A 22715-nucleotide genomic window follows, 5' to 3' on the forward strand; every position below is an offset into this window, starting at 1 on the left:
GTGAAATGCTTACTGCACACAACAGAACGATCGGAAGGTGTCCACTTACTTCCCTTCCTATCGCCTTCTCGCGATATAACACGCAACCACTGATCACGTAGTACATTGTGGGAAGGTATCTCATGAAATGAAATTCCAATATAGTCTCGTTTACCTTTTTGAGATTTAAAAAACGGCACACAGCAATACACCATTTTTTTTAACTATCACCACGTGTTAACTTTCACACATTCACAGCTACCCTTCATAACAACGGACGGCCACAGGTGCAATCTAGCGTCAGAATTTGAAAACAGACTTGTTCGCTGTATCCAATGTAGCAAGAGGGTAATGAGCAGGCAGCTTAACGCAGCTTCGATGCGATCCAGCGGGCGGTGAGCGCGACTGTAGATTAGACAGAGGATCGGAGGTAGACTGTATTTTATGAAGAGTGGATCGGATGATTCGAAGGCAATTAAAAATATTAAAGGAACGAAGCAGGTGTGTGATGTCTTTAAAAGATTCAGCAGCAGAGTCGGGAGGAAGAGTGGTGTGTGGAGAATAACGAAATGGTGTTTCAAAAGCCTGCGGTTGCGCTGGTTGCGAAAGCTGTGGGAAATCAGAAGAAGTCCAAGCTGGTTGTTGAGTTCGATTTTCAAGACGAACCTTTTGAGTGTTGCGTAATTTTTCTCGTAAAGAATTTTTGCGTTCTAATTGGACTGGACGTTGTCCATAAGTAGCTGTGTGCTCCGTTACAATTTGCACATATGGGCATGTGAGCTGGTCCCTTAATAGAGCAATCGGAGAATGAATGCTCTTGACTGCATTTAACGCAGCGAAGTTGTAAGTTGCATCGACGAGAGGTATGTCCGAATCCTTGACATTTGTGACATTGAATTAAATGAGGACTTGTTCTGTAGCTTTCGATTTTAATGATGTGATTGTTAATGTCTCGTAATTCATAAATTGTTCTCGAGTGTTCAGTGTTAGGTAGTGTAACAACCCATATTGGTATAGGTCGTCTCATAGGTGCACCTTCGGTGTCATTGCAAGGTACTGTCATCTGTCGTACATCTTCTACATTGAAGTTGAGAAGTTCGAGTTCAGTTTTTATTGCGTCTGAATTAATGAAAGTTCAAAGACCCTTCAGTACAATTTGTAAAATTTTGGTTTCTCTTGGTTCATGTGAGCACAATTTAAGTTCTTCAGTCTGGAAAATGTTGTATAGTATATCATAGTCCTTACGACAAGCAGTGTGGTATTTGATCCCTTCAGAAGAGTAGCTGATTTTCATTGGTTGAGTGAAGATAAGCGTTCACTATATCGTATCGCACGCATCGGATGAATCGCACGGATCGGAAAAAGACTGTCTTTACTGTAATTGTTATGTAACCGCGTTCACTACATCGTATCGGACGGATCGCCTCAAGGCAAATCCGTCCACGTTTCTCGGATGGGCAACTTTTCCGATGCGTGCGATCATGTTCTTCTTTGATAAATCAATTTTAATTGGTCAACTGTTACTATTATCACAGTCTAATATATTAGACTGTGCTATTATGTTGTGCCATGTTCAGTGTCGCGCCAAAATGGCAGACGGAAAACTTATTTCGCGTGTAGAAAATTGCGAAGAATTATATAATTTGAGGCGTTCCCATTACAGTAATCAAGTCATTTCTTGAAAATATTTATGTAACCAATATTTCTTCCTCTTCAATTAAAACGCATGAAGCAATTACAAATTCTTATTCGCGAACAGACGTAATAAATAGACCTAACCTCAACTCCTTTGCTTTCAGTAATGTCAATATCGTACGACGTCATGTTTTAAACAGCTGATAGGGGAATCCGATGAGGTGATGAGGTGAAGCCGTCACAGTGAACGCACTGCACTTAAAATATCCGTTGCGTGCGACTCGTACGAACAGTTCGATACGATGTTGTGAACGCTTACCTTATTAAATCACGATGGCAGTGACAGTCTATTGTTTCTAGTACACACAGCGCTCCAAGCGGCTAACAACTATCGCGAGAAATGCAAAAAAAATCATCCCAAGCTTCGTGACTGTATATACCATAGACAAATAAATAGAAAGACCCCCAACTCAATGCATTACCTTCGACACGCTATTGACGCGACGTCGAGACACTTGGCGGCAAAACATCGGAACTACATCTCGTTACACATAGCGGCAGAATGCGGAACTACATCCCTTGTTACACGGCCCGATCGGTATTACAGCTATCCGTTATGCCAGCATTAGAGCACGATCGGTACTGCAGATACCTATTATACCAACACATACTGGTATTTTTCATATCGCCAAAGGAGTGTGTAATGGTTTATCAGTTTAAATAACATGTTTAACCACAATATTTATATCACAATTTTGTTTTAACATGTGAATATAAATATAATGGTTGAACATGAAACTGAAAACCATTAACACACTCCCTCTTTTAACATCGTCATTTAACCCTTTTATTAAATTAATTTATCAAATTTGACTAATAAAAGTTTTTGCATCTTCTAGATCAAATATGTAATTGAGATACAGGATGCGAATAGGATAGGATACTTCTCTCCAAAACACCTTAAGCACTATTTTTAAATAATGTTATGTATCATGTATTGGAAGATAAAAACAAAGATTGACTTTGGAATATTGACTTCGAAGTTATTATTGGTCAGTTATATGATTATAATTAGCTCTTAATTTTTTTATGTCAAACATTAGCTTGAAAATAGTCATAAGATGTTTTGCTGTGACATAGTACAACGCACGTTCATAAACATTTATAAAACACCACTTTATTTGTTTTACACCGTCAGAGCTGAACATCTATTTTTAAAAGTAACTGCCATTAGTTTAATATATGGATATTAAAAATCTAAGTAATCAATAATCACCACTGATAAAGAATACAAAGAAAACTATTTGTCTACAACAGACATAAAATTAACTTAGACTTTTAATAAAAACACCATTAAGAAATACAAGTAAAAAAATTATTTTTCATTCTCTGATGTATAGTTGATTCAAAACACTGAACATATTAGAAAAAGTGCAACACAATTTATTACAGATAAGTCTATACTTCGCAGCATTTCCTAATTTTGAGCTTTGATACTGAGTGTTTGATTTGGTTGTGGCCCCATTGCTCAAAATATGTTGTTGTTGTTGTATTCTAATGCCAGATGTTTGACAAACTCATTTGACCTCTTGCACTCCAATTTTTTTCGAAGATATTATCATGGCCAGCCACTGAAGCACAGATTTTGAGGTGTTCCGAATCCATTTCTTGGTTTGAGTTGCACAGTGGGTAGTTAGGGGACTGATATATTCCAATTCTATGCAGGTGTTTGTTTGGCCAGACAGTCATGGCCTGTTGCCAATCTAAATGCAGCTACAGACGATTTTCGTGGTAAATTGGGAATTAACTGTGGATTATGATGCAGAGAGTTCCATTTTTTCCCTTGAGATTTGCGTTATCAAATTTTGTTTGTTGAATTCTAAGTATGTAGATTTAATAAATCTTTTCACAGAGTAATACGTAGATTTAGTAACAGGTCTGTAAGTAGCAGTGCTGCCCTTCTTTGCTAAAGCATCAGCATTCTCGTTTCCCAGGATTCCACAATGGGATGGTATCCACTGGAATACAATTCTTTTATTGAGTGATATTAATTGAGAGAGCATTTTAGTTATTTCTGCTGTTTGAGATGAAAGTATGCATTTAGAGACTATTGATAGAATAGCTGCTTTGGAGTCTGACAATATAACTGCATTCTTAAATTTATTGATGTGGCATAGAAGATTCCCGAGACTTTCACTTATTACAATGATTTCTCCGTCAAAACTTGTTGTTCCATATCCAAGAGATCTATAAAGTGAGAAGAGACAAAATATTGTACCATATTTACTCTCTTCTTAGCTGATGTTATATAAGCATTCCATTATGAAAAATTTAGTTGCTTCTGTACCATTAAAGTAGTCCCGCCCAGAAATCCGATTGGGGGACTATTTTGCTGCATAGAATTGGAATATATCAGTCTCCTAACTGTCCACTGTGCTACTCAAACCAAGAAATGGATTCGGAACACCTCAAAATCTGTGCTTCAGTGGCTGACCATGACAATAATTTTGAAAAATACTGGAGTGCAAGAGGTCAAATGACTTTATTGTCAAATGCCTGGCATTAGAAAACATCAACATATTTACTCTGGTCATGATAATATCTTTGAAAAATATTGGAGTGCAAGAGGTCAAATGAGTTTATTGTCAAACGCCTGACATTAGAAAACAACAACATATTTACTCTCTAAACATTCTAAATAATGCACCCAAATCTCACCAGCTGCAGAAGCTGCAGATTCGTATCGCTGCCACTGGACTCCCTCCTATGCCCTATAGATGACACAACTGAAATGCTCATTGTACTAGTAATTATTGTTTGTATTTATATTATTATGTAATGTTAACTTAGGGTCTTAAAGATCGTTAGATTTATCATTGCCCTATACATTACAAAAATTATATTGCTCATAATGTAGAAGTAAAGTACCGGTACTCTACTTATTTTTTTTTCAGATGAATGAATGAATTCCCCTTATTTTCCTTCAATTAACTGAAGAAATCAACACATTAAACGAAATGAGATAATAATAATAATAATAATAATAATAATAATAATAATAATAATAATAATAATAATGAATGAAGTCCATTACCATACACTTGTCAACAAAATTAAACAGAATTTTGTTAAAAGATAAAGACAATGAATGAATCACTCAATGAAAGAGAATACAGGTTCAAATTGATGCCACAGTGAAGTGCAATGAATGAAGCAATTATGTTAGGTGGTGAAAAAGGTTAATGTAAGTAGGCTGGTGATGAAGTGGGTCGTAGTTCTTGAGTGGGATACCAAGCATCCCTTGATGGAATGGCCCCTCTTAGTAAGTTATATCTGAAGTCACCGTTATACTGATTACTGCGAAAATGGCTTGCACATATATAGGCCCTTCTGTAAGGATGAGGATTTTCTACCACAGCTGGCCACATGTGGTACCTGTTACAATCAAAATTCTATTATTATCTTTAAAAAAATACACAAACCAGGGTTGGTATTAATTTAAATTAATGATTTAATCATGATGTAAATAAAATAATTTTCATTTTATTTACATCAAATAATTGTTACTACTTAAATCACAGATTAAAATTATATGCACCTTACATTATTAAGATGAGAAATTAACTTCCTGAAAAAAAAATATATATATATATAAACGTTTTTACATATGACTGTTCTGCTACTTCTTAAAACTATTAGCAATATATATGAGTAGCAAACTTGCCTCTCTGCAATGAACAAAATATTTTCTATGGTGAAATATATTTTTCTTCCTATGAATTCATATAAAATTTCACCACAGAAAAATCTTTGTTTATTACAGACATATAATTCTAGCATTTTCTGAAGAAATGGACAGGTTTTGAAAGTTTGCTTCTCATATGTCTTTTCCCAACTCCTAATTAAGGAGCAACAGAACACATGGTACAGGTAGTCAAGTAGAGCCTACTTTCGGAATCACCACCTAATTAAAGCACAGTATGATGCTGAGGATTGAAATGAATAGTTGTAGCTCATAACAATATTCAAAGTAAAAGTTGCACAATGCCAAATGGACTACGTATTTATTCTGAAAACACACAATGCTAAGCTCTTCTGATAAATTTATTTGTAAATATTAATCTCCCTAAATAGTTGAATTCTTTTCTAATGAATAACAAACTGAGCATAATATCTTGCCTAAGTCTAAGCTAATTATTATTATCATTAAGTGCAGGTTATTAGTGCTGTATCTCTTCATGTATTAATAATGAGGCCTATGTGTAAACATAGTAAATTATTTTTGAAGCGATGTTGTTAATTACTTAAAATAACACATTAACAAAATACACAATTATGTAGGAACTAATGCACAAATTCAGTTTAAATGAATTACAAAAGAAGGCAAAAACTCATTTTAATAAACAAATATGAATTTGACAAATAATTCTCACTTAAATTTAAAAATCACTACAGTTTACCAACCCTGACTATTTACTGATGATATATAAGGATATCTTTGCATTGAGCTTATACCAATGCCATTGCTTACCTTTTAAGCTGTGCTGCATTACTTGGCGCAGGAAACAGGAATAACCAGGTCTTCTCATTACTATCCGATTTCTGACAGTACACTGCAGCACATTCATAGTGTAAAACTCCGCCATTTGTCTTTCTATTAACTGAAACAAACCAGCAGTAGCCTAGTATCATATAATGCATTAATAACACTACATTTCATAGAACAATTGAAGGATTGCAGTATAATCAACGTTTGTGAAATATTCCTGGAACAATTCTATCCACGAGTCTATAAAAATAATAAATATCTCCGGCAATTTAACTGTTTTTATTTTATCAAAATTATTCCAGTAAAGGTACTACTGTTAACTGTAAAGTCAAATTTCTAAAATATCTTTTTTCGGGAACAACACTTCTTTACTATTGCGTTACCAAGCTAAGGTACCCCGCCATCCTTTGGTAACGCAACTGTAAAGAATTACACCGGGAACAACATATTTAGTAATATCAGATTCTGTCCCACGAATTCTAAGATGTCTGACCAACTTAACTTGGCTATATAAAAAATAAGATGTTCGTTCATACCGAAAGTGTGTATTAACTCTGTTAGCTTACCTTTAAAGCTCTTGGCGTAATTGCAGTTAGGCCTAATACACTGTTGTAATTCAACACAGAAGTCAGTTCATCATGTGGTAGTGGTAGAAGAAAAGGTAACCGCGTTCTGAAGTTTATCCCTGAAAACAATTACAGATCTCAGTTTAATAAACGTTTAAGATATGATGGAAGAATTCAGTTTAAATTAGAAAACATGACGGTGCAGTTAAGCTGCATCTACACGGTTCAGTTTTTCATGCTCGTACGCACGAAGTCTGGGAAGAATATTGAAAGAATCAAGTTTAAAGCGCATGTAGATTTTCTATCTACAAGGTACTCCATATTAATATTAAAATACCAAAATACCATGTGATGGAGTGTAAAAACCGGTTATAGTTTCACTGACCAAGTTCTGCAGCAGCGAAAGCTAAAATAATATATTATCCTGCACATTGTGTGCACTTCCGTTATTATTAAATACCAATCTTGCAGGCATTGCTTGAATGTGTGAAGTTGAAAGAAAAGTTGAACCGTGTAGATGTAATCTCAAACATATTTCTTTCTTACCTTTAACGTTGCGAATTATTTCTTGTTGCAGGAAAGCACCAGTAACTTCTCAATTAACTCGATCTGTTCAAATTTCTTCCTTAAGCAGCCATGTTCGTCCATTCCATAATTAATACAAGATTTAAACAGAATAGGAATGCCAACATCCAACAATTGATCAACTGAACAAATGAGGTTAATAGGTCATACACAGTACACTAATATGGCTACTTTGTCCTCGAATGAAAATGCAAATTAGCTATATAGTAATAGTAATAATAATCCGAATATTATAAAACTGACACATTCTGTAAATAATGAATATTAATAATATCTGTTTAAAACTGTCATATTGGCAAAACTTATAACCAAAGAACTTTCGAAACCAAAGAGTTTTGTACTGCTAATTTTACAAACTCTGTGATCGAAATACAGCTAGCGCTGTCCTGACCACTTGCGGCAAACTATGGAACATCTATGAGCATCCAACATCTATCATTTGAGTTAAACCCCCCTGGTATATACTGACTGTGGTATTGTACCCTACACGTAGTTCTACTGTTCACCACCTACGACGACGGGCGCTGATCATCTTAATTGAGGCCCCTACCGCAGTGTCGCATCCAGTTATATATTTATTCATGGTATTTTTTTTAAATTGGGTTCGTTTGAAAACTGCATTAAGGGTGTAGGTAAGGAGGGAATAATTTCTGCATAGTTTAACATTTTCGTCACCAGGTGCACTGCTAAATGCATGAAGTAATTAGTTTTATTTTCGCTACTTGGTGCACTGCTAAATGTAATAATTTCTCCACCGCCCAACAGGTGGCAGCAAGATCAATTTCTACATTAGCGCCTCCAGCATGTGTTACGGGAAACTCAGTAAGTTTCGCATCCTATTATATATCTATCCATCTTACAGCCTGTATTAGATCACGATGGCAATGGCACAGTCTATTGTTCCTAGTATTCACAGCGCTCCAAGCGGCTAGTAACTATAGCGAGAAATGCAAAAAAAAATCATCCCAAGCTTCGTGATTGTATATACTAGATTGTGAGAGCACAATCTAATATATAGAGTCACGAAGCTCAATACTTAGTAAATATGCATCCATAGATAGTTGCTACGCATGAGGAACGTAGTAACAAGGCTAACAGTGCATGGATTTCACTTCAAAATGTGCAGCACAACACAATTCCATACAGTGTCCGAGAAGTATACCTGTAAATTCTGCAGTGCAAGATGTGACAAGTACCACGTCCTGCAGTGTACTGAGTGGCCGAAAACAGTGACCGAACTTAGCACCGTAGACTAACAAACAACCTATGCACACATGTACACATTTCTTCTTTATTATAGGTTATTACAAACCACTAGGATCGCTACTATAGCCTCATCACAGACAATGCGAAATAGTAGCTGCACAGTCTATTGTTCTTATACTTGTTTTTTTTTTAAGATGGAACATGACAGTTAAGCGGCCGAGTTAGGAACTACAGTGCCATGTTGCCAATATGGACTACCATGCTGCCAGCTGATGGAAGGTAGCAATTGTTGTTAAGATGGCTGATGTTAAAACATTCATTGACAATTGACGTGAAGGTAAGAAAACAATAAAAAATCGACAGAGAATCAAAGACGAAACGTATCAATGCTAACATTGTCTGCACAATAAATGTCGCCAAGAGAGCCACGTGCGAACTGTAAGTTTGGCAACTCAACCGTTGTTACCATAGCAACAGGCCTACCACGCTATGTGACATTCAGTTGTTTTTCCGATCGCAAAGCTCCTGTCATGACCGATCTTAAAAAAAAAAAAACAAGTAGAGTAGTTACTTACTTACTGGCTTTTAAGGAACCCGGAGGTTTACTGCCGCCCTCACATAAGCCCGCCATCGGTCCCTATCCTGAGCAAGATTAATCCAGCCTCTACCATCATATCCCACCTTCCTCAAATCCATTTTAATATTATCTTCCCATCTACGTCTCGGCCTCCCTAAAGGTCTTTTTCCCTCCGGCCTCCCAACTAACACTCTATAGGCATTTCTGGATTCGCACATACGTGCTACATGCCCTGCCCATCTCAAACGTCTGGTTTTAATGTTCCTAATTATGTCAGGTGAAGAATACAATGCGTGCAGTTCTATGTTGTGTAACTTTCTCCATTCTCCTGTAACTTCATCCCTCATACCCCCAAATATTTTCCTAAGCACCTTATTCTCAAACACCCTTAACCTATGTTCCTCTCTCAAAGTGAGAGTCCAAGTTTCACAACCATAAAGAACAACCGGTTAATATAACTGTTTTATAAATTCTAACTTTCAGATTTTTTGACAGCAGACTGGATGATAAAAGTTTCTCAACCGAATAATAACCAGTGGCGTATGCTGAACCTGGAGTTTGGGTGTTCTGTTAAAAATATATAGTTGGTCTATCTCGCACAATTATTATAGGCCTAAGTGAAATATCGGGTCAGCATTAACTGCCATTTTTAATATATAATTTAGTATTATTTATAAATAATATCTATGGGGCGGATGTTGATGACCTAAAAATCTACTTAAAATGATCATTAAAATTCCCTTAAACTAAAGGAAAAATGACATAAAATTAAAAGAAAATGACATTTAAATATTATTCAAAGTACTCGCACCACAACTTCTTAAAAATTAATCACATTGTTTCAATGACTGCCCTGCAAATGCCGGAGAAAGGAGGCAACTGCAAATAACGTTATTCAAAATTGCATTATTTATGATCAAACAATAACCATGGCCAGCAAAATAACCTGTTTGAAGTTCCACAACCCGCTAACTGTTCTACAATTTCATATTGTGAAATAGAAAAATATCTAGTGTATTGTTCGCTTTTTGTTTTAAATTGTTGCACTAAATTCGGAAGTGGTGGGGTAGGTCTACCCTTATTCACTATATGTAATTTCTCTTCTAGTGGGCGAGAAGAGAATGGCTTTTGCAAAAGATCTTTTACAGTGTACATTTCCAAGTGCTATTATAATTAAATAAGTAATTTAAATTGTTCACCTGCGCTGGCACACAACTATGAACCCTAGTAAAACCTAAACACAGTAATTTCACTCGCACAAACAGTAAACACACACGTCAAACACAATATTTTGTAACGCTATTGACAAGTTCAGCTGCCTGTATACAGGGCGACCTGCGAGCTTGAGAGAAGCGCCACCTTGCGCGCGCAGAGAATTATAGCAGTAACTCTTAGCGGGGATGTTCTTTTGTATGGACAGGACAACCAGACCAGAACTCATCCCACTTCATCAGGCAGAGCGTACGTTATAAAACGAAAGCCGTTCTGGGGATGGTGTGCACATTCAACCAGCAGGCATTTAAAATATTTAAATTGTAATGATTTAAAATTAGTCTTGATCTATATACGTCAACTTCCAATGAGATTACCACGCATTTAAATTGTGATAAATTAAAATATCGTTGCATTATATGAAACAACTTACAATAAAAAATGAGATTACAGAATTTACAGGGTGTCCAGCGCACACCTTGAACATCCGCAATATACGCCCCTGATAATAACAGGCATTTCCCATACTTATTCTCCGTTTAGTTTCCTCCCGAGTATAATTTATATTTGTTACTGTAGCTCCTAGGTATTTGAATTTTTCCACCTCTTAAAAGGATAAATTTCCAATTTTTATATTTCCATTTCGTACAATATTCTCGTCACGAGACATAATCATATTATACTTTGTCTTTTCGGGATTTACTTGCAAACCTATCCCTTCACTTGCTTCAAGTAAAATTCCTGTATTTTCCCTAATCGTTTGTGGATTTTCTCCTAACATATTCTCGTCATCCGCATAGACAAGCAGCTGATGTAACCCGTTCAATTCCAAACCCTCCCTGTTATCCTGGGCTTTCCTAATGGCATACTCTAGAGCAAAGTTGAAAAGTAAAGGTTATAGTGCATCTCCTTGCTTTAGCCCACAGTGAATTGGAAACGCATCTGACAGAAACTGACCTATACGAACTCTGCTGTACGTTTCACTGAGACACATTTTAATAAATCAAACTAGTTTCTTGGAAATACCAAATTCAATAAGAATATCATATAAAACTTCTCTCTTAACTGAGTCATATGCCTTTCTGAAATCTATTAATAACTGATGCACTGTACCTTATACTCCCATTTTTTCTTCATTATCTGTCGAATACAAAACAAATGCTTATGGACAACAACACACCACAAGAACACATCGAAGAAGTCATCCAAATCACAGACATCATAACGAAGCAAAATTATTTCACACACAACAACAAATACTACACCCAAACAGAAGGATTGCCAATGGGATCACCCATATCTAGTATACTAGCAGAGATATTTTTACACAACCTAGAACAAACATACACACTCAACAATGAACACAACAAATATGCAGACAACGTAATATACTGGCACAGATACGTAGATGACATACTCATACTATGCAAGGGAAACAAAAGACAAATACACAAACTACACCAATACATAAACAAAATACACCCAAAACTCCAATACACACTGGAACTTGAAAAAAATAACTCCATAAATTTCCTAGACATAACCATAACAAAAGTTTACAACAAATACACCTTCAAAATATACTGAAAACCAACCACCACCACAAACATACACAACACATCTAATCATCCCACACCGCCAACACAAACATGCTGCATTCAGGACAATGGTACACAGATTACTCAACATACCCATGAGCCAACAACACTACAATGAAGAAGTGAACACAATCAAATACATAGCACAAGAAAATGGTTACAACCCAATAATAGATAATATTATAAGGAAGACAAAAACTCAACAAACACAAAAACACACAAAACACAACGCAAACACAAGAAATACATCACACTAACATATGAAAACAAAACCACACACAAGATAGCATCCTCATTCAGAAAACAGAAATACAACATAGCATACAGAACAGAAAACACACTACAAAGGCATCTCAACACACAAACAACACAAACAAATAAATACAACCACACAGGCTTATACAAGCTCACAAGCAGTATTTGCGAGAGTTGTTTCTACATTGGACAGACAGGCAGATCATTCGAAACTCGATACAAAGAACACATTAAAGCAATAACCAGGACACAATACAACTACATATGCCGAACACATAACTAATGCCAACCACACATACAATAACATAAATACAGAAATGGAAATCCTACACATACAACCTAAAAACAAAAAACCCAACACACTAGAACAATATGAAATATAGACACACTAAAACACACCCTAATCAAATACTCAACACACAGATCAATTTCAGAACACACACACTATTTGACACAACTCTTCATCACACGAACGCACCCACACAACAGGCAGCGAAGTTGAGATGACGCCGAGACACAGAAGGCTCTGAGGATGGTGTCAAGTAGCACCGAAACAGCTGTACCTGCACATGCTTACATAATTAACACGAGTAAGATCGCCATTTAATCAATTATTTACAAAATATCTGATCAATAGTTGATCTATTACGCCTAAAACCACACTGATGATCCCCAATAATATTGTTCTTAGTACCCTCATAAACTCAAGCTTCGTGACTGTATATACTAGACTGTGGTGACAGAGTCAATTTTTTGTATCTTTGGTTCTGACTTATCCAGTAGTTAGAAAGTTCGCTCACACGATCAGAAAATTGGGGGTCAGATATCTTTGAACGTCAGTATATACTGACCACAGTCTAGTATCACAGTCTACTATATACAGTCGCGAAGGTCAATATGTAGTAAAAATGCAAACATGGGCAGTTGCCCACCACTAGGATCGCTACTATCGCTTCATCATCGCAGATCTCTCTCCTAGCAGCCGACAAATATGTTGCACTTTCGTTGTCGTGTTCTTTTGGAAAAATTAACAGTTTCCTTCCATTATTGAAATATTAAATGCATAAAGTTAATTTATTATTTTAATGAAGTATAGTAAATTCCACCATAAACTCGAAGATACCTGCAAGAAATAAGTAATATAATTTTTGTTTGTGCAAAACGAACTGAAATTTACTATAATAGCTTCAGTCATTCAAGATTATAGCGATAATTAACTATGAAACCAATAAATATTAATTTGCATTTCCCTTTACAACAATAATAATGGAAATATGAATTAATGGAGTAACTTCAGCGTACCGGTACTTGTAGTGTAGGCTTACGTAGTTAACAAAGTGGGATGAGGTTAAGCAATAATAATCACACCAGAATTGGAAATAAAACGTGATCAATAAATTTTATTGTAACAGACTTTTTCTATTTCTCTAGTAATGCAACAAATAAAAATAACAACAAAATTAACAGCTATAATTAAAAACATATCCTTTGAAAAAAATAGGCCTAAGCAATAATAATCCCACCAGAATTGAAAATAAAACGTGATCAATAAATTTCATTAAAACAAACTTAATTTTTCTACGTCTTTAGTAAAATATGGTGGACAAAGAAGATGCTCCAGAGGATTTCCGATGTTGATGTAGGAGGGGCTTGAGGCTCAGGACCCCATGAGCTTATCAGGCTAGCCGTGTGCATATGGGATGTGACTCTATCAGGGGCTGAAGCAGGATGGCTCTGGGCCAAGCCCCTACAATCTCGGCTGCGCGAAACGAGGAAATCGGGGCAAATTGAACGCTGCGCTTGCCGCCATATTGTTGGAGAGCAGACGCATAATAGTACGTAAATCACGCAATTTAACGCTGTGATGATCTAAAATTGACAGATTATGGCCATTTTCGACATTTAACGTAAAATTAGGACGAAATAAACATATTCAAAGTTTCATTGATATGCATTAGAACATAAAAGAAAAGAAAATACGTACACAGCAATTTATAGAAAACATACTCATACATCCATTAATAGGCCTACACAATACACATTATAGATTGTATAATTTTACGATAATCAGCAAATTGTTAGGTTTCAGAGACTCTAATATTATATTAGCATACATTACTCTTAGATCACAAGACATAAATATATGCACCTTGATTACACAAGTTCTTATTATAATCAAATTCTTAAGTGAAATAAATATGTGATAATCAGTATAGATCTGTTGTTAAGTTTTAGAGAATCGAAAATTATATTACCGATACTTCTAGACCACAGGACATGAGTAATGTGGCAAAATATAATGTGCGAAGGTAGCCAAATTACATTGAATTCATTCTTCAATTAATAAAGGGAATGCTATCAATTATAAAAGTATCGGTACCGGTACCTAATAAATTGCAAACAATAGGTAATGTGAAGACCTAAAAACTAAACAATCACTTTATGCAAGATAAAAAAAAAACACATACTTTCCATGTGTGGATTTTTTACATACCGGTATTGTATTTTTATTTTAAATAAATAAAATAGATATATTATCATTGCTTGCGGAGTGATGGTACATAATTTTTATGCACATATGTAATATCAATAAAATACCATTCCTTGCTTTTGTTAATAAAATATATGTCCGGCAAAATGTAAAAGAGTTATTTATAGGTGAACTCTGAATCATAAGTTCACAAGGACGGCTTAGCTATTATAGCTATTTATTTATTTATTATCTGTATATTTATTTATCCATTTATGGATCTTGAATGAAACAACAGAGATAATATTATATCGTACCTTTTGCAAATGGCTTGGAAAATTAAACAGAGATGGTATTATCGCCGCGCTCTCGTGGTTAACATTCGGCAGGTCTTTGAGCGGCCTTGTGCATAACATTCGGCAGGTCTTTGAAATTTAATTGCATTATTGTTTTCAATTTCTTGTGTCGCCGCTCCAATCACTCGCCTCAATTTCAATATTGCAACCAATAAGCTGCTTCCATTATTAAATGACACTTACTTGTCTAATCCACATGGATTAAAACCGAGGTTGCAATGTCTTGTGCTGAGGACGAACATTAAGGTATGTGATAAAAAATTATTATTAAAGAGTTATTATTAAGAGTTAAGAAAGCCAGCGTACTCGTATATGATATAATAATAATTATACTAATAATAGCCATTTAACAATATAACAAACTAGTGCTTATTCTTATCGAGGAAGTAGATGTGACGCTTAGAATGAAACCTACAGAGCAACAATCGGTCGGCAAAATTATGTTTTAAAAGCACACCGCACGTTATTGTATGATGCCGACATGTTAAGCATGAGTCAGCGGCGATAATATTTATCATCTTTCAAAATTCTATTGCCATTACTTTCAAACTGTTCACTAAAAACACCAGAGACAAAACGAACAATCGTGTTTACCGCTCTATTTCTACCAGTAGCATGGCGGCGTAAACATGCGCAGACTGGTTTCAATTTTGGACAGCACACCAGCGCTCTGTGTGAGTCTAGTATACTATATAACGTCTTTGCTCTGGGCCCCTGGGATTTATCAGGCAACTCGTTCACGAAGCGGGAACTGGCTCTGTCAGGGGCTAAGGCAGGATGGCCCACCTGTCAGCGTCGAATTCAGGAATGGTCCCGAATCCGCCTGTAATAATAATAATAATAATAATAATAATAATAATAATAATAATCCGTGGCGCTACAGCTCGTGAAGGGCCTAGACCGACCAGCCAGCTGCTGGCCTCACGCCCACATGCCGAAGCAGAGGTGGACGATCATCCAACCAGAATGGAGGTACCGTGTGGTTAGCACGATGATCCCCCAGCTGTTATAGCTGGTATTCGCAACCGGATTTCGCTACCTATCGTAGCTCCCCAAGTGCATCATGATGCTGGGTGGGCACCGGTCCCATACACTGGCCGAAATTTCTTGAGAAAATTTCTTCCCCCATGAAGGCTCGAACCAGCGCGCATTCCATAACGCGAGTCCTAGACGGGAGGCCTTAGACCGCGACGCCACAGCGCGGGACGAATCCAACTGTAAGACTTGGAAATCATAGCATATATACAGCGCACAATGGGCAAGTGTGTCTAAATGTAGGCTACAGACCCGTCACGGTTGCAGCCCTTGTAAAGTCAAGACGAGGCATCCTGCCTAGGATTGGCGTTACGAAGTATGCTCTGGTTCGAGTCCCCATGGAGAAGGTATTTTCTCATGAAATTTTGGCCAGTGTATGGATCCAGCACTGAAATAAATTTGGGGTGCTATGATAAGTAGCGAAATCCAGTTGGGAAAACCAGCTATAACAGCTGATTACATGATACCTCCGCTCTGATTGATGATCGTTCACGTCTACTCAGGGATGTGGACGTGACCCCTGCAGGCAGCTGGTCGACCTTGGGCCTTCATGGTTCTTCGCGCCATGAATTATTATTATTATTATTATTATTATTATTACTATTATCTTTATTTCGATCTAATTTTTCTACAAACAACCAGGAGACAATGAAACCAGAATTATGCAATAAGATCAACACATTATGTATACAATGGACAAAATGTGTCATCACCTTTCTTGTAAGTTTTTACAACATTCCAAACATCGATGGTATCAGGTCTTGATTATGTGGACAGAAAATACGAATCGAAAAAATGAAAATGTATTGTCGAATAAACTGTTCCTTTTCCAACTATGTGAGGAACAGGTAAACTCGTGGTTGGTTGGAACTAAGCTTGAATTGCTAATTGAAAAGGAAAGCTCAGAAAAATTTTGGAACTGAAGAAGAAGAAGAAGAAGAAGAGCATTGCCCAGTACCGGTACCTCAGAAATACGAAAAACGTACTCTGTGTGCAATATTACCTGCAAAGAAGAGGTGAATAACTTAGTCCTATTACAAGTGCTGCAGAAAGCTTTACTGTGTCTTAACTGCAAGAAGGGCAAAATATGACTTAATATTGGTAGTATACTCATGTATGGTGGGTCCCTATCACCATAGCATTGCACATCCTCAGGTTGTGGATAGAGGAGATGGCCTCCAGATATGGAGGATAGCTGCGAATATATTGAATAAGCAGTCACAGACAGCCGATGAAGGGTGGTCCTCCAGCTTGGGGGTTGGGCAAAGGACTAACAACCCATCACCGTAAAAAGCAGCTTGTTACGAAACCAGAACATAAGCCTCGGAATGGGACTGATTCTTTGGCATGAACACAGCAAAGAATGGGAGGTCGGAGGGAAAAAGACCTTTGGGAAGGCCGAGACGTAGATGGGAGGATAATATTAAAATGGATTTGAGGGAGGTGGGATATGATGGTAGACAATGGATTAATCTTGCTCAGGATAGGGACCGATGGCAGGCTTATGTGAGGGTGGGTTCCTTAAAAGCCATTTGTAAGTAAGTAAGTGTACTCATGTATTAAATTCAGTAGAAAATAAATGTTCAGTGAATAGAATTTCCTAGTTTTTTAAGAAGTGAAACAAGTAGTAAAAAGTACAACCACCTTTTGTGTATATGAAATCGACCATTACCTGTCTAGGGTTAAATTGAATGCCAACCAATACAATGCATCTTACTTGATGGCTAATTATATTGTTGACTGTAACTTTGTTATGATACTATCATTTCAGTCGAACAATATTTGCAATTTCATGTCTTACTATAGGACAATTTTGTTGTAAGCATTAGGAAGGCTGTTATGAAACAAAAACAAGATAAGGTTTTTATATATAAACACATACCTAATTATCAACAAATGTAACATGTTGACCTCTGTATTCTTTCTTACTTTCTATGGGTTAATGATTCCTTTAGGCAGAAACATCTGATAAGGACTCTTAAATACTTTCCAATAAACACACTTTTGCATTCGAACAAATCTTTTCAATTCTCACACTGCCTACAGATTCCGTTAACCTTTCCAGTACATTTCCTTTGCTTTCAAATTATCACAATTAAGATGGTTGGGCATTTGGCTAGAATGAACAATGATAGATACCCAAAAATGGTGTGGCAAGTAAGAATGGAGAGTAAAAGACCTAAAGGAAGACCGAGGCATACCTGGGAACAAGGAATCCAAGATACCATGTGTGAGAGAGGGATTGAATGGAAAGAGGCAAGGTCCATTGCTCAGGACGTGAGAGATGGAAGGCTCTTTGTAAAAGCTCTACACCAGGTGGTAGAAGAGGATCGACTAAGTAAGTAAGTAAGTAAGTTTCCTTCGCTTTCAACTATTACATTAGTGAAGTTACTTACTTACTCACTTACTGGCTTTTAAGGAACCTGGAGGTTCATTGCCGCCCTCACATAAGCCCGCCATTGGTCCCTATCCTGAGCAAGATTAATCCATTCTCTATCAGCATATCCCACCTCCCTCAAATCCATTTTAATATTATCTTCCCATCTACGTCTCGGCCTCCCTAAAGGTCTTTTTCCCTCTGGCCATCCAACTAACACTCTATATGCATTTCTGGATTCGCCCATACGTGCTACATGCCCTGCCCATCTCAAACGTCTGCATTTAATGTTCCTAATTATGTCAGGTGAAGAATACAATGCGTGCAGTTCTGTGTTGTGTAACTTTCTCCATTCTCCTGTAACTTCACCCCTCTTAGCCCCAAATATTTTCCTAAGCACCTTATTCTCAAACACCCTTAACCTCTCTCCTCTCTCAAAGTGAGAGTCCAAGTTTCACAACCATAAAGAACAACCGGTTAATATAACTGTTTTATAAATTCTAACTTTCAGATTTTTTGACAGCAGACTGGATGATAAAAGCTTCTCAACCGAATAATAACAGGCATTTCCCATATTTATTCTGCGTTTAATTTCATCCCGAGTATCATTTATATTTGTTACTGTTGCTCCAAGATATTTGAACTTCTCCACCTATTTAAAAGATAAATTTCCAATTTTTATTTTTCCATTTCGTACAATATTCTCGTCACGAGACATAATCATATACCTACTTTGTCTTTTCGGGATTTACTTCCAAACCTATCTCTTTACTTGCTTCCAGTAAAATTCCCGTGTTTTCCCTAATCGTTTGTGGATTTTCTCCTAAAATATTCACGTCATCCACATAGACAAGCAGCTGATGTAACCCGTACAATTCCAAACCCTCTCTGTTATCCTGGACTTTCCTAATGGGATACTCTAGAGCAAAGTTAAAAAGTAAAGGTAATAGTGCATATCCTTGCTTTAGCCCACAGTGAATTGGAAATGCATCCGACAAAAACTGACCTATACGAACTCTGCTGTACGTTTCACTGAGACACATTTTAATAAATCAAACTAGTTTCTTGGGAATACCAAATTCAATAAGAATATCATATAAAACTTCTCTCTTAACTGAGTCATATGCCTTTTTGAAATCTATGAATAGCTGATGCACTGTACCATACACTATTGAAGTTACCATTAAATATTTATAAAATACATTTTCTCAATGTGTAAGCTTCACACACAGAGTAAGAAAGAACAGCATTTTCATATTCATTTTCAATGTGCACGTTAAATAACCGATTGCTTGAAGGTCACAAACATACGTAAGTGGATTATCTTGAATTAAGGCTTCTTCTAATAATTCACACGGCAATCACTTTGATGGTCATATTCATGTTCTGTTGTTACAGTAATTGATTTACCAGTAGTTTTCTATCTTCCATCATTAAAAGAAATTACAATTTCCATCAGTTGAAGGCTCTAAAATTTGGTTTACCATTACCAAACGCAGAGACAATCTAAATTTAGTGCAATTCAGTGTTACATTATTAGCACCTTTGTTTCTTACAACACTGAGGAGATTTTCAATGCAATCTTGAGTGAAGCGTCAGTAAGAAGAAAGCTGAAATCATAATCTTTCTGTAATTCATCCGAAATAATTTTCACTGTAATTATATTCTCAATTCATCCCGTAACACATATTGGAAACTGAGATGTTTGCTTTTGCTAGCATTGCACATCTATATTGTTTTGAAATTTAAATTGTGATGAATTGGAAACATCAAAAAGTTTATAAAAAAAACTCTAAAAATTGAGCAGTATCACTAGTACATTCTGGTAGTGATTGAAAAGTAATAAGAGTACCTTATACCAGCACTGACAGAATGACTCAACACATGTGATGCTAAACACTCACTCAGAAGGGTAAATGGAGGCAATTCAATACGAAGTTTTTTTGACAATATTTGGGAGCTAACCTTGATATCATACTTTTATCTTTCTCGTAAAATTGAACAATATCATTTTAGAGAGAGATTTTTCCTTGATTTAGGCCCAGTCAGGGGCGTATTTAGGCCTAGGTAGACTAGGCAGCTGCCTAGGGTGGTAGATTTAAGGGGGCGGGGTTTAAGCTATTAAGTTACTGTTAATTTTTTTTTTTTAAATTTTTATTCATAACTCTTTAAAAGAGTACATGAACTTAAACATACAATGAAAAGGATATGAATAACATTGACGACAATCAGTTCAAATTTAATCAACGGTCTCCCAACTTAATAAGGGACAGTTTTTCAATAATAGTGTCACAATGCGATCATAGCACTTTTTTCAATGTTATGCCCTCTCACTGTGAGAATCTCAAGTGATAACCTTAAAGAACTTACTGCTATTATATATTATACGTTAGGAAGACAAATCTCATTGCTCGCAATCATAAGCTTTGTGATGAGAGATGCCGCTAACTCTATCATAAGAGTATCTCTATCATAATAATGCCCATTCAGACTTCAATTTAAAAAAAAAAAAATACCGCCAGCCATTGTAGCAGCCAAACGCTTGGCAGTTGAGTTTTTGAAACGCTAAAGAGTGCAGTTGTTTTGTACCTAAGTGATTTATATTTTAATATTCATTATGAGTGACAGTTGGAAAAAGCTAAGTGGTTCTCAATACCGGAAATACCTCTGATTGAGGTTCTGGCTGATATGTAAATCTATTATCAGGCAGTAGGGTCTACATCTCACTTGACGATATGTCAGAGGAAGAACGCCACCCTACCCCATTATCTCCTTACCTAGTTGCCTCATGAGTGATGCTTTGATGGTGTAGGGTCCAGACCTGTCTTCGGACATGTTGACTAAACAACAATGCCGGAAACTCGCAAAAGACAAAGCAATAAAAAAGAGGAAATTGTGAGAAAAAGTGCAAAAATGGATGTGCTATTTAAAAAACAAACACAGCCAACTTGTTCCAGTTCGAGTCCAGATACATCAGAGTTTAATAATGTGGCGAACAGTACTGAAGAAAAAGTGGAGTGTGTGCTTTATCTGAATCAGGCATTTCCGATATTAGAAACAGTAATAATGATGTGGAATCAATTATTTCAGTTGATCCAAATGATGCATATGGGACGAAATAAGGGGCGGGAATATTTTTCTCTGCCTAAAGGCACCAAGTAGCTAGATTCGCCCCTGGGCTCAGTTGCAGAAATGCAAATCAAATATCCCTGATCACTGATTTAATTGATTGTTCATTGCATTGCACGAAAGTGAATCTCCAATCAACTTGTTTCGATTTAGTAATTGCTGATTTAAGAAATAAATGCATTTGGCATCAGCACTAATTAACAACCATGGCCAATTTTATGCTCTTTAAGAGGGGTGAAATGATTGCATCGAGTGGGCGCTGATCAAGAAAACAAATGAATCTTTAGCCATTTTGTTTTCTATAAAAGTGTATGTGTATATCTAATGCCTACCCACTTCACTTGCATGATTCAGGTTCCGCATATTGCGGATAGATGGCAGCTGGATTTCATCCAAGTAGACTACAGAATAAAGTGAAAGAACTGAACCGAACTAAAAACATGAGGGGTCAAATTTTTCTGATAATAATAGGACCCTCTTATTAAACATAGTAGAAGACTTTATGAATTTAATAGAAAATATGAAGAAGGATGGTGTTCGGGTGAAGGAGAAAAAAAAAATTATAATCTTTTGGTCCCGGTCAGAAATCATGTCATTTACCATATTATGTCAGACATCGCTTATGAATATTTACAGAATATTTGTTTATTTTGATTGAAAATTTAATCAGAAGAATCTATTAGGTCATCTTAGAACAATATAACTACCTAATTTAACTATTTCTTATATAAATTATCATAACTTCACTAGAAAGAACATACACTTGATCAATGATCAGTCATTAATCAGCAAAAATCTGGTGATCAAACCTGATGGAAGATTGATTTTCGATCAAATACTGATTGTTCTTTCTGCAACGAAAATAGAACTGATGGCCAATCAAATATTTCTTGATCGTTGATCATATGTGATCAGTTTATCTGGGCCTAAAGTTGTATTTATTTAGATTATTCCTTAATGACTTCAATAAAATGAGGAGGATCACGCAAAAAGTACACATTATTTCCTTGAAGGTCAACAAATATTTTTTCTTCAGACACTCCTAGCAGTGATCGCATTTCAATATTATTAGAGGCCTGATCACCGGTGGCGAAAGTTGTAAATACTGTGTAGGCCGAAAAAAACTTCTTACCTTGTATCTTTTAATACAGCAGATGTTTCTCGGCTTTCCTATCAAAATTTTTTG

At 36.3% G+C, this 22715-nt stretch overlaps 1 long non-coding RNA gene across 1 annotated transcript; it reads right to left on the reverse strand.

Annotated features, from left to right (window-relative positions):
- Positions 1-4717: 4717 nt before the first annotated feature.
- On the reverse strand, positions 4718-7768 carry LOC138708014 (uncharacterized). The gene is made up of 3 exons (XR_011334530.1): positions 7276-7768; positions 6730-6848; positions 4718-6275 (listed from the first exon to the last, which is right to left on the reverse strand). It is a non-coding gene; the product is annotated as an uncharacterized lncRNA (long non-coding RNA).
- Positions 7769-22715: the final 14947 nt, after the last annotated feature.

The sequence above is a fragment of the Periplaneta americana genome, chromosome 10 (genome assembly GCF_040183065.1).
Source record: "Periplaneta americana isolate PAMFEO1 chromosome 10, P.americana_PAMFEO1_priV1, whole genome shotgun sequence".
NCBI classification, from domain to species: Eukaryota; Metazoa; Arthropoda; class Insecta; order Blattodea; family Blattidae; genus Periplaneta; species Periplaneta americana.